The sequence below is a fragment of the Geospiza fortis genome, unplaced genomic scaffold, assembly GCF_000277835.1.
Source record: "Geospiza fortis unplaced genomic scaffold, GeoFor_1.0 scaffold130, whole genome shotgun sequence".
NCBI classification, from domain to species: Eukaryota; Metazoa; Chordata; class Aves; order Passeriformes; family Thraupidae; genus Geospiza; species Geospiza fortis.
In genome coordinates this window covers 13791764-13802950 of record NW_005054300.1, presented here as the reverse complement: position 1 = coordinate 13802950, position 11187 = coordinate 13791764, and the positions used below count along the sequence as shown (strand labels likewise).

General features: G+C 36.9%; 1 protein-coding gene across 1 annotated transcript in view; it reads right to left on the bottom strand.

Annotated features, from left to right (window-relative positions):
* LRMDA (leucine rich melanocyte differentiation associated) overlaps window positions 1-11187 on the bottom strand; it is a 636729-nt gene that overhangs the window by 609764 nt on the left and 15778 nt on the right. The window lies entirely within an intron of this gene.

The window sequence follows — 11187 nt, the reverse complement described above, 5'->3', positions numbered from 1 at the left end:
TCATCCTTGCCCGGCGGCTGCCCCGGGCCCCGCAGCGACATCCTATCTGGAACGTGAGCCCAAAGCGGCACACAGCGACTGCCTTGCCTCGCAGGATCAGCTCGGTTGGAAAAGACCTCTTAGACCATCCAGTGCAACCTAGGACCGAACACCACCACGCCAACTAGACCACGGCATGAAGTGGTTCGGTGTTTCCATGTTCAGTGTTTCCTTAAAACCTCTCCGGACGGTGACTCCGCCACCTCCCAGGGCAGCCCATTCTTATGTTTAATCCCTTTTTCTATGAAGAAATTTTTCCTAATGTGCAACCTAAATCGCCCCTGGCCCAGCTAGAGGTACATCTTGTCGGCAGCTGCCTGAGAGAAGAGACCGACCTCCACCTTTCTAAACCCTCCTTTAAACTGCCCCCACCCTTACTCCAAGCCTTCTCGGGCTAAGAAACCCCAGCTCCCTCAGCTGCTCCTCGTAAATAAAACTTGTGCTCCAGACCTTCCCCCAGCTTCTCCACTCTTCCCAGCGCCAGGACAGCCCCCAGTGCTGGGCTGTAACGCTGCTGGAATAGGCCATGGGAAGAAGTGATGGAAAATGCCAGTCTGTGACACTGACAGAGGGATCACACCTTGGATTTCAGTTCCCATAAGGCGCTAGATTACTTGGAACATTACCTGTACTGGCTTTCCACCTACTGAGCAGCTCATTAATTTGTGGCATAAAGCATAACTTGCCTTTGAGGAGATGTATGTTGCTGGTAAAGCAACGGCTGCAGGAAAAAAAAAAAAAAAAAAAAAGCTATCTCCAGGAAAGGTCCACATTCTCATAGCAACATTTTTTTGTTTCCAGAACATAGAATAATTTGTGTGGAAACCAGAAATACTTCTGGAATTATCAGAAAATGCTGTCAAATGAGTCTTTCCAGGACACAAGAATTTACTAATTAAAATAATGGCATGATGGTAGGTTATCACTGCTCAGGCAGACTAGAGGAGCTGCAGGTTTCATGTAAGAATTTTATATGAGACTTAAAAGTTTCCCAAGCTTGGATCCTAAATCCTATTAGTCATCTACCTACCTCTTCAGCTGCCTAAGCACCTTTAAAAATCTGGCTCATTTTTCCCCTTTATTGCTAATATAGCATAACTCACTCTTGCTGAAAGCAGAGGCACATGCTGTGAAGGGAAATAAGTTTCAGGAGGATATGTATTCCTCACTGCAAACCACTTTCTGGAGTTTATTCAGCAACACAGCAGAAACCCATACTGTACTTGCTGCTCTGCCTCTTAGAATCAACAGAATAAATTCTTGGTACAGCTGTGGCACTATAACTTCGCTACAGCCATCCCTCCTTCTTCAGTGACTGCTGGACAGGAAACACAGAGCAAATAGCTGAGGAAAAAAATGTTCTTCCTCCCTGTTATTTTAATGTATTGTGTTAGAAATGTCAATGGGCCAACATACAAAAAATCAAAATATGGCCAATGAATAAATCACTCCAGTGCTTTGCATTATCTAATTTTCCTTGCATCATGTAAGACAGAAGAATCAAACCCTTCAGCCACAGCAAATAAGCTGATACCTACACTGATGAATAAAAGCTCTGTTTCTCTAAGAGTTTTCCATCCAGGCATACTTGCTAGTTCACATCATCACTCAGCATGCTTCAAACCATCAGGGCCTTTATTTATCTGTTAGATTATATAGTAAATAACATATGCCAAGAAAAACAAGTACTATGTGAACTGTAAATTTAAACAAAGCAATACATTCTCCTCTTTCTGTATCTACTTTTTATCTCTCTTTTAGCTACAAGCATGTGATTCCCACCAGAATGAACACATACAGCTCAAGTGGCCCACTGCTACAGTATTTGTCTTAGTGGAGTAAATTCAGTTCAATACTACACTCACGTAAAATTGGAATAACTATATTGAAAACAATTTAGCATATCATTATCTGCATTATTAGGATTAATTTTAGTAGAGTGTTAGCTGTCATTTTAGAGATATCTACAAAGAAAAAAATCCCTGCCTAAATAGTTAACAAAATAACCCACACAAATAATAGCAAGTTTGGGGGGTTTTTCCAGCTTCTTACACTGCCAGTTGCATTAACCTGCCATTGATCCTCCTACTTACTAGGCAAGACCTTGTCTAGAGGGAAAAGTTGCAGGTGCAGCTCCCTAAACCAGGTGACTTAAATTGACTTTATCATCTCTTCAATCAGTCGAGCTGAATTTTCTAAATTACAAAAACAACTTAAAGAGGTGGCAAACTGTTTTAAGTGCATCAGGCTTATAGTCATTCTTTTGAAACCAGTTCAACATTTTCTTGTACAGACATGGCCTAGATTGTTATCTGCCATGGATAAATAATAGATTCAAGTCCCATGGTGTGTAACAAAAAGGGAGTGCTACTGACTGCAGTGACAAAATGGGACTATTATACTGTAAAGGAAGGGAAAAACAAAACTCCCTGGAACAGAGGAAAGGAGAAGAGAGATGACTGTCTTATTGTGGTGCTTCCCTAGACTTTGAAAACTTACATCTCAAAAATCCTAATTCTGCTGCCAGTTTCCTACAAGATTATTGGTGAACTTCTCAAACTTTGTAATTTTAGAGTCTGCTTTATTCCCTTATTTCTTAAGTACCCGGCACTTGCACGTAATTTTCAAAAGCAATGAAAACTCACAGCTGTCTGCCCCCAAAGGACTATTTTGTAACATCTAATCTGCAATTGTAACAAAGTTATAACATAGTCTCAGACTTCAGGCATATGAGTCAATGTGCTCATTAGTTTGTGCCCCATGTTGTTATGAAGCTGAAATCCATCACAGTGCAATGTAAATACCAAAGGACTTCTCCAGCTTTGGAGCCAGCTGATCATCAGTGTCACTTAATAGCACAGATCCCAGGTGAACGTGAGGCAGCCTTTGGGTTTAGGCTGTTCTTCACCTTACCATATGTATTTGTATTTCTGAGCATCTCAAAACATTACCTTGAGTCCTGACGCCACGCAGCCTGCATCATCTGAAGGTTTTATTTAGAGCTGCCTATATGAGCAAAGCTTCAAAGTACTAAGTTTGTACTTACAGAATATATTTTTCAGGGGTTCCTCAGAAGCTGAAAGTTTTGTGAGGATTCTTTGTAGAGGTTAAAATAGTTTATGTGACAGTTGGCCATAGCTGACCTTTGAAATGTCTTTTTTTATAGTGTATCTATACTAAAAATATATATATAAATCACTTGTTTATTTAAGTAATCACTTTCACTGCAGTTAGATGCAGAAGGTGGCACTTCTGTATGGGCCATTCAATAAGATTTCCTAAAATTTTTAACAGAGTATTGCCAAAACTGCTTGATATTTCAGTTACATACAGACAAAACCAACATGGACTTTTAAAACAATAGGGGTTTTGAGAAACACTAATATGCTCAGTACATCTTTTATACACACACATATGTATGTATGCTGACCTGTTCTTTGAATAAAGAGCATTATAAGTTCAAAATAATACCTGGAAACTAGCTCCAAACAAGTGGGAAGCAATGTGTTGGAACCATGGCAGGTACCCATCAGATCTGCTTCTTATAAATAAGTTCTTCATATAATAAAAGAGCTTTGTGTCATTTTAGGAGTCAGTTGCTTAAAATGTGTACTCAGTTACAATCAGGAAATCTCATTGACCAACTGATTAAATAATTAGCTAACACAAACCAGTAAATATGGCATAGCACCAAGCACCAAATGAATTATGTCATTTCATATAAAGCCCTTGTATACAAGCATTTCCCCATCTTAAATGAACACTGAACATTTATAAGAGGAAATAATAGCAATCCTGACTTTTTCATTAACTGAAAGTTATAAAAATATTTGAGTTAATCAAAACGGTCTGTTTTCCAGCTTGCAGTACACTATGCATGTATGCCTCCATGTACACAAATACAATTATCCTATATTTCAGAGTAAGTCAAATAAACTATTGTCTACTTTTAAGAAAACCCACATATATATAATTTCTCCTAGCAAAATAGTGTGTTTGAACAGTTTTCTGAAGCAAATAATTTCAGACAAAAAATCTCAGCCAAGCAACAGAATTTTCCCAACTTGACCTTCAGAAAATTTGGTTCACAGTTTATCCATAAAACTTATTTTCTTGATGCTAACAATGAAAATATTGTCTCAAAATATTTGTTAATAAGTATTCACAGCAATATGATGTGAATATAAACTAAATCAATTTAGCTGAGACAGACTGACTGTAGTATAGACATTTTCCTCTGTATTACCAGAGGAACATTTTATTCATATGTAGCTTCCCTTACACCTGTTTTTAATCACAAAGAGTTAAACTGGGTGTTTAATGTCCAAACTAATAACTTCAGATGTCTCCCAGGAAACAGCATCACTAGCACTCCCTGCTGTGAAACATGCAGGAAAAAAACCCTGACAGAAAAAAGATAAAGTACAATAAAGTGTGTACTTTAGTCCTGCAGAAAGAAATACAGTAATGATCATGTCATTGCCATTACTAGGTTGAATAGCTGCAAATTATATGTCTTCTTTCCTACCTCCAAACTACTTCTCATACTCCACTTATAAGGATATTTAACAGCCAATGATAAACAGGTTAAAGGGATCTGAAAAGCAAGTTCTGCATATGTGTGCAATACACTGGGACACCTTTTTTTGAACAGTATTAGTATGGCAGTGTGATATAGTGCTATAAAACTTAAGAACATCTAAGTGACATTAAAGTGTTGGGGTGTTTCCCAGGAGTATGCCCATGCTGGAGTGTTTGAAACTCCACAGGATAAATTAGTCCAAAAAAGCAGTCAATGAAAATTGGTTATCTCACACTACTGTAGGTTCATGTAACAACTCTGGGTTTGCTTTCCTACTGTCAACTAATGGCCTTGATTTACATTTTTCCATTCTTGTGGAGACTCCTATGAGAAAGATAGGGGGGTTAATAGTTCTACCTTCATCCAGAGTTTTTGAGTTTTACCCTTTCCTGCTACTCAAGAGCAAAGCCTCCAATCTGATATATTTCCTACTTCTTGCATTGTGGCTCTTTCATTCCTCCAGTGTCCCCAAGAAAAACAGAATTATGTCTAAAACCATCTCTGGGATATATTTGGTTATTATTTTCCTATTATATGGCAGAAGTGTGATATGAGCACAGTGAAGCTACATGGCATTGTGAATTAATGCAGCCCATAAGCTCACTCACTGTTTTATTGCAAAGGCACCCTGAAGTTCAACATCTCCTGATGTCTTTGAAAAGCTTCATTTTATAACATTGTTAGCATTCTTTTAAGGTAAGTTTATGTATATACTTCAAAATGCATTATTCTATAAGCTGAGTTTTCAAAACACAGAACAACATAAAAGCTTTGATGGCAGGAAAAAAAACCCTTTCATAAAATTTGTGCTCAGTAACCTCCTCTCACTTCCAATAAAGGTAATGACAGTTTTGTTGACCAAAATGGTATGACCCAAAACCAATTAAAAATCACTAATGTTACATTATATAGCACACTATTAGGCTAAAATTATGTTTAATAAGTTACATCCTCAACGACTAAGACATAGCAACTATTAATTGTGTAATTTATTTCTTACTTTTCCTAAGATAAGTTGTGGTACAGAGCTGTCTTTTAGTGGATTTTGGTGTTTGGTTGGTTGAGTTTTATAATATACAGAATTCTGCTTCCTTTAGACTATAGATTAGACAGAGAGTAAATTACCTCAACCAGGTAAAATATCACTAAGTTCCTCAATGCTCTGTATTACCGGAAGTTCTGGCATTTTTAATGCATTATTCACACTCTATGCCAGGAAAATAGAAAAATCTTATTATTATTATCCTACAAGAAAAGGAATTGCAGCATAGAATGGATACATTATTTGTATAAAAACTTATATTTATTATCTGTAGTCATCTGGGGAACTGAAGCTGCACCACCCAGTACCTAGGTCTGACACCCTAACTGTACACAATACTCTGTCTTGCTTTGTCTTGTTTGGTGTAGGTATTACATAACAAAAATTATTATTTCCAGTAAAAACATGGGCAAGAAACATAAATTCAATACTTGCAGCAAGAGTTATTCCAAGCTAAAGGGTGATAATGATTCTGTGTTTGTCCCATCTAGAGTACAGCACACAGCAGAAAGATGCTGACATGACAGAAAGATGCTGCCTCGCAGTTTATTGCAAGATTTGGATGTGTTATCAAAACCAAATGTATAGCACAAACCAAAGATGAGAAATTGTATGTTTCAGTCCCTTATAATTTATGCACTCTAATTTTTTTTTCATAAAGCCATCAAAAGAATGCCAGGCTTTTCCCTCTGCCAAGTTTCAAAGTCCTGTTGCTAATCATGGAGGCACAGAACACTTAATAATAAGATCATAAGATTTTTTTTTAATTTGAAGGAATTCAGTACACTTGGTATGGAAGCTTTTGCTACCACTTCTCCTTTAATTATATGCTGCACAAATATACAGAGATTATTTCTTTCTAAGCCTAAAACGACTGACTCACAACATATTTGAAGTGCTATACTTCCCTACAATCCATTATGTATAGGTGAATTTCAGGTTGGCTGGCTGCACAGACCTGGGAAAGTAAATTGCAATACTCAAGCAACTGTACATCTCTGGGCATTGATGCTTCCTCATAAGAATGCAACAATCAGAACTCAGGGGGAAAAGAGTACTAAAGCTAGGATAAAGTCTAATTTGAGGCCATACAACATCGCAGTTCTATTCTAAATAACAGATTAGAGGTTTACAGAGGTATTTTCTTCTTACAGATCTCTGTCACAATGTCTGGGGCAACAACTGTCTGTCACACTGTGCTGGTTTCAAAGACAAAACAAAATTATTGCAGGAAGTGCTTGAATACAAAGGTCAAAAACAAAGGAAGTGGGTGCAGAGGCCAGAGCAGCTTTCGTGGAGCTGCTCTCTCTTGTTCCAGCTGTCTTGGCAGCTCACTGCAGAACTAAATTACCACATTAGCCAGAGGTGTTTTGGGGTTCTGGGTTTTTGAGAGGGGTTTATGGGGCCTTTTATTTTTTTGGTGGGGTGGGGAAGCGGAGGAGGGGGAGATTTTTGTTTGTTTGTTTTGCCGAGGTTTTGTTTAGTTTTAATTTTTCTCAGAAAGAACGATATTCACCTGATTAATCCCAAAAGACACATTCTGTATCTTGTTTTGCAAACAACACTGCATAATAAGAGAGACCTATCTATAAACAGGCATATACTATTGAAAATACACATTGGATGGGGCCCTGTGCCCCTAAGAGCCTATGCCCCTAAAGATGTGTCTTTACCCCAGCAGAAAATTGTATGATCAGGAAGGAGTTCAAGCCAAGGTGTGGGAATACCTGACATTAACAAACAGGTTCCTTCCCTGCTTCTCACAGCCTCATTCTTTAATCTTCCATCTTTGAGCAGGTTCTACCAGCAAAGGGGAGAACCACAACCTTCCACAGAGATAACAGATACATATTACTCTGCTGAGAAGAGCAGTAAGCAGGAATAGAATCCAATTAGTAGTCAGCCTCCTACACTTGAATATGGAATAACTTCTGTATTTTAAGTAGGAAATGTTTTTGTTCCCCATTGTTCAGTTCCAAAGCAGTTGCTGTTTTTTGTTATACCTTTCAAATACCAAAGATTCCCACAGAAACGTATTGAAGTTGCTATCAATTTGAATGGTTAAGAAAGAGCACAGCCCAAACAAAAGCCACCATCCTCTGCAGATTGTTAAACAGCAACTTTTCCCATTACTCACTTATTACTTTCATCCACCCATCCTTCTGGGTGAGGAGGGATAAATGTAGCACAGCCAGCATTAATTCTGCATCTGGAGACATCACTAGGAAAAGAACATGCACACACATGATACAAGAAGGAAGAGCTGAAAGCTGAAAGTTCCAGAGGTCTCCACAAGCAATATACTGTGTATTAAAATAGAGAGATATAAAACTACAAGAAACAGGTTTTACACTTCTTGAAAATGTGAGAGTACATGGGAAAGCAAGGTGGTTGAGTTTAATTTCACTCTTCCTGAATAGTGACTTTAGTGTTTTATTCCTTTCTTCTATTCTCCTTGCATTAAAATATATACTGGGAAATCCTTCCAATTCAATAACATGCATAATCACCTTCCTAGGTAAGATGAAGCAGAAAGAGTGGTGAATTGTAGATTGTAGATTCTATAGTACCTGGTGGTCCTACAAGACATTTCTGCCTTAGGTTCTCCAGGTTCTCCTGCATCTATCACAATTTAGTCACACAATTTTCAGTACTTCAAAAACAAAAAAATCATAAGCAAGTACAAGAACAAAGGAGCCCAGTGCAGGGTAAGGTATTTTCTGTAGAAACTGTTCTTTAACAAGTAAATGGCATTACTGTGAACAGGAAATGCAGGAAAAAAATTCCAACTTGTGAGTCAAGCCATCCTGTGATACAGGAATTAGATTCATTACTATTTTGGCAATAGTATTCCACTCCTTCTTTACAAAAACCTGTTTCTAGACCCTTCTCACTATCCAAGTGGAAAAATAAAAATAAAGTAGCTGAGCCAAAGTAATGCATCATTCATTGCAAACAGTGGTCCACCATAAGTTGTATGTTATGTTTTAGTCTCAATACCATCTGTACAAATAAGAAAAAAAAAAAAAAAATCTTTTGATAAGCCTTCATTTGGTGAGAAACACAAAAGAAATAGCAGACTAAAACCAAAGAGATTTCCTGTTTATACTACAGAGATTATTAGAGACAGACCAATGCTAAACTTAAGGAAATTCTTGTCTTAATTTTGGAATCCAACTTTGATTCCATACATATATAAGTATACAAAAACATGCTTATATTTGGCCATCATGCTGGGGACCTTTTCCACAATCACAGGAAAATGATTCAGAGCTTCAGATTATTAAATGTTCCTCTCAAATAAAGATGAAAGTGGACTGATAACACTAGAATAGAAGACTGATAACAATATCATATAAAGCTCTCATGCTTACGTTTCTTGCTGGAATCCCACTCAGATGAGTAAAGCTACTGTCAGCTGATGGTGTTGGAAAACATATAGGACTAATTAGGAACAAACTATTCTGGTTCAAGCAGAGAAATGTCCACATTACAAAATCAAAACAGAAACAGATACCAGTGGACATATTTGCAAAAGAAGGCAATGATTGAATGGATATCAAAAATGAAATCATTTCAAAGTCTCACAGGGTTTGTCTCTGGATCAAAATGGAGATAGCATGAGTTCCACCATGATGGTGCAAGATTTCAGTTTCAAAATTGACAGTGTAACACGTTTTAATGCCATTAACTTGCCATAACCAAAACACACCATAGGGTTATGAATTGGGATTTATTTCTAGTAATGATTACACTGGTGAATCTTAGTGACAGAGTCATTCACATGACTCTGTGTGAGTTAGACCACTCTGATACATTTGGGTCGCATGGGGAAGATTCTGTACCTTGGTAAGACAAGGCTTGGTAATAAAAAGTGAAGGCTAAAAGATCTAGTCACAGATGATGCTGTGGTTTAATACTTAGTCACAACATCATTAAAAAAGACTTCATATCAAGCCATAGAAAAAGGGTTCAGGAAACTTGAAATATTATTATTCATAAAACTTTTGCAAATTAATTTTTTTCTCTCTTAGGAGGAAAAAAAGCCTACCACAACAACAACAACTTTATTGATTTAAATTGGAATAACTTGATTTATGTGACAGAACCCATCAAAAAGGGGCCTGTCATAACATATATCATTATGGATCAGGACAACAGGACAGAGGGATAAAATACGGCACAAAATAATAAAATACAACACAGAGTTCATAAAGAAGTAGCAGTAACCAACAAAAACTACTTTATTCTCAGCCCAAAACTCTTGAGAAATACGCACAGTTAATTCTCACAACAAAAAGAAATATCCAGATTAGCCAGCCAAGTTTCAATTTTTTCTGAATTTTTCAGTTGACTTAGACTTTCCTACTGAAACAAGAAAGAAACACCCATTAGGCTGCACTTTATAAGAAGGTTTTGTTTGTAGATAACTTTGAAAGCAATGCTATGCAGTGAGAGAACCCAGAAAATTTTACGGTCAAAGAACCATGTGTCAAAGATGAGGTTATGCAGCAGCAGTCATGTAGAGTTATAAGCAGTTAAGTCCTTTGGCTTGTTTCATCTTATGTCAATTCACTAACCTCCTATTAAAATATTTATTGCTATTTCACTAAGATTTTTAGCAATTAAAACTTCTTTTTCTTTTCTTGAGGATGTGATACACAGTCAGGAAAGGTCTCACCTGGCATCCCAGACACGGTACTGAAGCCTTGTAACCCCAAAATGCAGCTTGACACACACTTCAGATACAGCACCCTGGATACAGCATATGGAGCTTCCTGTGGAAAATCCCAACCACCTTGGACTTAATAGTTAACTTGGATACTTTTCTCCTCTTTTTTTGATCTTACAGTAAGTTCAAGTCTGACTTAAAAGAAAATTAATTGAAAAAAAAAAAAAGCTCTTCACAATGTGGAAAAAAAATCTGGTGAAATAACCTCTAAGGGGCAGCAACATGATGAGTATTTCTGCTTATTCAAAAATTTAATTCTTATAAAAGCATAGCAAGATGTTAAATACAGTTCTTCCCTACCATTAATTTTTCATTATGAAAAAATACATATGTTACTAAAGCTACAGAACTGTCCACACTGTCACAAACAAGAAAAAGTTCTAATTTTAAGGTAACCACAGGTCTGAAAATCCTTTGTTGCCTGCAAAGTTTGAGGGTATCTGTTTTATACTAACATTTTAAATTGTTCTGTTAAAGCAGAAGAGCTAAGACCAAAGCCTTCATCAACTAAACAAGTGAGCAAAAAAGAAATCAAGTCCACTGATTTTAGAGATTCTATTTTAAGCCTAATGACCATTTATATATAATGAATATATATATTTCATCATACTGGCCCATAAACTGACATATTGAAAATAATATTTTCAAATTGTTATCTACAAGGAAATTTATTAACATTCATATTCTGCTTCTAGTGAATGGAAATGCATGTTAATTCTCTTCTACATTTACCACTTCAAATTGTATTCACTGTATAGTATATTAATTTGTCTTTCAGTGGAAAGATAAGTA